Here is a 6,051-nt window from a genome sequence, read left to right as displayed (position 1 = left end):
GTCAATGGTGCACAGAGTGCCCATAAACCTCTATCAACTGAAACAACTGTTTAACAAACCTAGGCAAGACATGCCCGCAATACCGCTGTAGACCAAGGTGCCCTTCAATTGCTTTTGCAATTCAATTTATGATTTGAAGACTATGGCTGAACTACAACCTTAGATTATACTTACAACATATGTAGCAAGAGTCTGAGACAGACATTTGAAATAGTCCATTTATGGTGCCCATTAGGGCACTATGCTTTGCCATTCCACTATAGCACAGACATGTAAGTAAAAGACAGAACAATGTTCTAAGACGGGATAGTCTATTATGTTTTTGTCAAGGTCCAAATTTTCTTGGTCAAGGTTCAGACTCTAGAGAAAATAATAAACAAAATAACAACAATAAGTAAATAAAAAGATTTCGGGGTCCATTCAAAAGCGCTTGGAGGTTGAGATTTGGCCCACAGTCCACCTATTGACTATCCCTGTTCTAAGATTTACCTTAATAATGTTTACTCAAGCTCCATATTCACTGGGGTTGGCTCTCCGTGCACCCCATATAGGCATATACAGTGGTCAGGACTGTTGCTCCATTGGGGATGGTAAGTCTATGTTCACATTCAATAGCAGTACCACGGTATTGCTACTATACAGGAGTGCTGCTTCATGAAATTACCTCACTTGCTGAACAAACGTATGAGCGAGTAAAACACTGTAAAGCTTGTCTACCCTCAAATAGTTTCTAAAATTTCAAGTGAATTAGATTTTTTTTTTTAAATCATACAGAATTGATTCATCAGTGAGTCAGGAACGTACTGCCATTTTAGACACACATTAAGATGATACAGTTAACTGGTATGCTGAATACACATTGTAAAACATTTTATAAGGGGAGTGGCTGTTTGGACAGAGGAGAAACTGCCTGCTAGAAATTTGAAGAGAGAGTCTTACAGAGCCTCAGCTAATATAAATTGTCATATCTCCACTGACATCAATGGGACTATAAAAATTTACAACTGCTGAGGTTCTGCCCCTTAGAGAGCTGCAAGTTAATATTGCTAGTAGTGCTCTCACCTCAAATGTGTTTGACAGAGCTACAGCTCTTCAAACAACTCATGACTGGTACATTCTTTATTATTCACAGTTTTCAGACACACCCAAGGCAACTTTGAACCACAGAGGTGTATTGGGAATAACTCCATTGAATCCAGTGGCATTATACCAATTTGACCAAAATCAGAATCAGGCCCACAGACTACACAACTAAAAATGCAAGTAATTTTGTACTAACATACATACATTGTACATTCATTTCCAGAAGGAATCATTTTCATTACTTTCAAATACATTACACTGTGAAAACTAGTGTTAAACCATAACGTTTTAAGCAGCAGGTTATTGCATAGGTATTTCCTTCCTTTGTACCTCACAATTTACTTTTGTTTTAAAACTGCACACATTGCTAATATTTATTTTTGACAATACTGATTGATATTTAATTACATAGAGAATTATAATAATACAGAAGATTCTTTTAGTAATTTCATCTGCAGAATCAGACCAATGAATAAAGAGGAATTAAAACAAATTCTTATGATAATTAAATGCACTGAATTTAATTTACAAAAGTAAATAAAAATCATTTGGGCCCTAAATTGAGATTGCCCAAATAGATTCATTATGAATAGCCTGTTGCACTAGGTTATTAGATTCAATCACCTTCTATAGCAAATGTAAGCATAATTTTGTATTACCACATCAATCCTGCAGACGTGCCACATTTGGTAATGTCTTGGATGGCTTAATCTCCAGTTGGGTGAATGTAAAATCCATGCACTAATCTTGGTTACAGTTTACAAAGTAGAACTTTCCTTTGTGGACATGTGAGATATAGTTTGCGTGTGTGTGTGTGTTCTAATCACATCCTTTAAAAAAAAAGTGAAATTGTTCCCAAATTAAGTTATGTAAAAAGAACAATTAATACAAATTCTATTAAAGGTTCTTAAACTTGAGTGCAATCAAGTCAATGATACTTGAAAGAAATAACCAGTGCTCATTTAGAGCACAGCACAAATGAAACATTTTATTTGATAACTGCAATCTTGTCCCCTTGCCTTTATGGAATTTTAGGAGGTAAGGTTATCATGTGCTAAGCAAACTATAACTTAGGATAGGCATGAACATCATCTGGAATATAAAAGTGCTAAAATTAAGTCCTTGTAATGAACAATCTAATTTGCACTGCGTCCTGCAGTTCGTGACATTCTCTCGTATGACTATCCAAACCATGACCTGGGTTCTTTTTTTTTTTTTAATGGATCTTAAATTTAAATTCTGCTAAGATGGATAGTTCTAAAACAAGCTAAGATATTCAGCCAAAGCCTGGTTAATCAGAAAAAAACCATCCCTAACATGCAATGCTGAAGCAGACAAAAACGTATTTGTCCAACAGAGCTTGAATACAGGCTCCAAAATCAGGAAGAATATCAGTGAAGTTTTTCACCTGAAATGGCAAGGCAAAGCAGGACAAGAATTTCATTTCTCCATTTCAGATTCTTAGTTCTCATCTCCACTACAAGGCCTGCAATCAATCCGCTGTTTCTACTAAATCAGAAGTGTGATCAACACTTCCCCCGACGAAGCACTGATTCTCAATCTCCGGTTTCTATTAAATCACCTACGCTGATATCCTGAGCCCTAGAAAATTAAACAGGCTCCCCAAATGTGTTTTCCATGGAAGAAGAGGAAGCAGGCAAAGGACAGAGCCATTACTACTATTAGTACTGAATACTGGAGCCTCAGAGATACAGTAGCATCCAGAATCTCTGTAACCCCATCCATGAGAGATTTTGGCCAGTGGACTGCTGTAGGCACAGATTCTGTGCCCACACATTCATGCTGTCCTCTGTGGTGAAGCAGCCACACTGTAGAACATTGGTCAATAGCGTGCAGATGAAGCACACTCCCCCACAGTTCCTTCATAACAAGGACTTAAAAGAGTGCTGTGAAGAAAAAAAAAAGCCACATCTGAGGCCTTCGACAGGTCACAGTAGTTGATGCTAATGCATTAGTGAATGCATCAAAAGACTATTTCCCTCCACATACAAAAAAAAAAAAAAAAAAACTAAGTGTTTTACATCTGTAACTATGGTATGCCACAACCCAGGAAGCACAAGTTCTCTGCTACATTTCTGAGCTAGGGCCTGTCGCACGTGTTAGCATGACATTAGACCAATGTGGAATTCTTCTTTATACACAGGGGGTTAAACCTGTAGAATAGTCACATCATGATTTTCTTTCCATTGTGCTGATCACACTCTGTATAAAAATAAAGAAACAGAGCATCACCTTGTTCTCCAAAAATACAATTTTTGACCTTCACTATTTGTGCAAAAACTGTTGATTGCCTGCAATTCTGTAATACACCAGCAGAGGCTAGCCTTAAGCTAACAGAGTAAGATGCTATTTACAGCTTCTGAATGAAAATGGCTAGCAGTTGTCTCACACAGTCTTTGGTGAAAGAAAACAAATGCCACCTTGGTATAAAACACATGTATCTTATTATTAAAATGGTAACAAAAATGGGACTTACCTTACTTGTTAAGTCCAGTTTTTAGTCTGAGTCTATTAGCATCTCCTCAGTAGTAGTAAAAAGAACAGGAGTACTTGTGGCACCTTAGAGACTAACAAATTTATTAGAGCATAAACTTTCGTGGACTACAGCCCAAAGCTTATGCTCTAATAAATTTGTTAGTCTCTAAGGTGCCACAAGTACTCCTGTTCTTTTTGCGGATACAGACTAACACGGCTGCTACTCTGAAATCGGTAGTAGTAGTTAAATTGCTAGAGCTCATTGTTTAAAAAATTACAGGGAAGCATAAAATACTGGTTGGTATTTTTTCCAGCACATTCAAACTGCTTCCCATGTGATATACAACTCTGCAAAGCTTTGACATGTGGGAAGGGATCAGAAAAGCCAGGCTGCTGGTGAAAGCAACTCTTCCAAGTCAACATTAGCTCAAAGATGCAGCCATTCTGCTTTCTAGCACCATTAACACTATTCTCCTGAATTGTTTGGTAAAGTGAAATTTCATGTCAGCTTTACAAGATGAGTGATTTTATGCAAATCAATTTCCAACAACTCTTTCATTTTCTAAAACTAATAGACTTTCAGGAGGTAACTGATACATTTACATCTGAAAAGCTTAGTATTGTTTTCTCTTTTGGAACAGTGTTTAAAAAAAGACAAGCTACTTAGTTTACAAATAAGACTCTTTGCTAAAATATTGGTTAAATTGTTCATTTCTACCCCAACAGAATTATTTCAGCAATTCTGTGTTCATTGCATTATGTCAAATTATCCAGACAGTGCTGCAAGTTGTGACAGATATGGAAAGTTCCTGTCATATCTAAGAAAAAAAACCATTGAATGCAAAAATTGTGTATTATGAGCCTGGATGATCAAAGGATTATATTGAACAAGATGGTAGACAAAGACTTGTTTTCAGACAATACATATGAAGTGGACTTCCTGGGAAAATACTTAGGGGGAGATAAAGACAAACTCCCCACCCATGGTTATCCAAGCCTAGCTTTTTGAAGCTACATCCTGAGGAGTGGGCCTCTGTCTACTGATCACCTGAGCTGCTCATGGGTGTGCTTATTCTGAACTATTATTGTTATGAATTTGTAACCACAGGAAAACCCGTTCTGGGATTCGAAGGACTGACTCCTACCACAGTCCTTGTTGGAGCTGGGGGGGGTTTATCGCTTGTAAGCTTATTAGCATGTGTGTTAAGATTATTGTTTTTAATATGTTCTCAACTTCAAAATAAATGTGCTTGCTTATAAAGGATTGTGTGGTAATTTATTACTGCTGGCAATTACTGCTATTCATAGCCTTCAAAGAAAAAGCAAAGTGCAGACGCTAGCCTGTTTAGGGAATATCACAGTGTAGCAGTGCTTAATTTGTGCCGGGGCTTGCCCAGGCTGAGCCCTGGACCTCTGGCTTGGCAGTTCATAGCCCTGGCACCTCTGGGCTTGCTGCGTCAGTTGTGAAAGTAAAAAGAACTTGTTTTCTTGTTTCTTAAACATGTGCATAAGAGATACAAGCAGCAGCGGTACAATGCTCCGCTTCCACTCACAGGTCATTCAGCTGCCAGAGGAACCTCTCTGGAGCGTTATGTTGCTGTCACCTCTTTCATTACAAATTACACTGCAGTGTGGTCAGGGAACTGTGCAGCCTGGATAAACCCCTTGTCAGGAGGGAGGGAGAGACATGGATCTCTCTGCCCAGGAGAGGTGAGGAGCCAGGAGCCAACAGTGGGTATCCTCGAGGGACCACAGAGGGGGAATACAGGTGCAGTTGCCCCAAAGAAAGACACAAGTATTGGACACTTTTGTAATCTAGGGATTCAAGATCATTGCTGCTTTAGTGATGCTGCACCAGTTTAACATTTAGTCTGATATGACTGAAATTGATGGACATTATGTGAATAAAATGCTGTATAGTTTACATGCCTGAAGCAGTTAATCAAATCACACTTACATGCCAACGGCCTCAGACCAGGAATTGACTCTACAATATACCTGCTCTACTAACTCCAAAAGAAGTATGTAAAGTTCCAGTGGAATGATAGTGTGCTAAGGCAAGCCACAGATACAGAAATTATCTACCAACTGAAGGACTGAATAGTAGGGGATAGTATTAACAAAAATACCTGGAGGAAAGTAATCAAATGTGGAAATATATGGAAATATGTTCAAGGTAAAATAATGGCGTTTTTATACTCTTAGTATCACACTGCCATAGGACAGATGTTCCTTGCAGAAATCATAACACAGCGGTTTTACAAAACTGGGGGGGAGGGGGAGATAAACTATAGATGGGTGAATTAATTTTGCCTAACTTCAAAAGCAATTGACCATTATGGGTTTGAAAGTGTGACACTGTTGGCAACATGGGCCAGATGTGAGTTTGGGCCTAGTTAACTTTGTTTGGTCAAAAGTTAAATGAAGTGCAATATTAATAATGAATGCTAAAGAAGCTTTGATTTTAAGTGA

The sequence above is a fragment of the Malaclemys terrapin genome, chromosome 4 (genome assembly GCF_027887155.1).
Source record: "Malaclemys terrapin pileata isolate rMalTer1 chromosome 4, rMalTer1.hap1, whole genome shotgun sequence".
NCBI classification, from domain to species: Eukaryota; Metazoa; Chordata; order Testudines; family Emydidae; genus Malaclemys; species Malaclemys terrapin.
The sequence above is the reverse complement of the archived record's forward strand: the minus strand, read 5'-3'. Positions refer to the sequence as shown.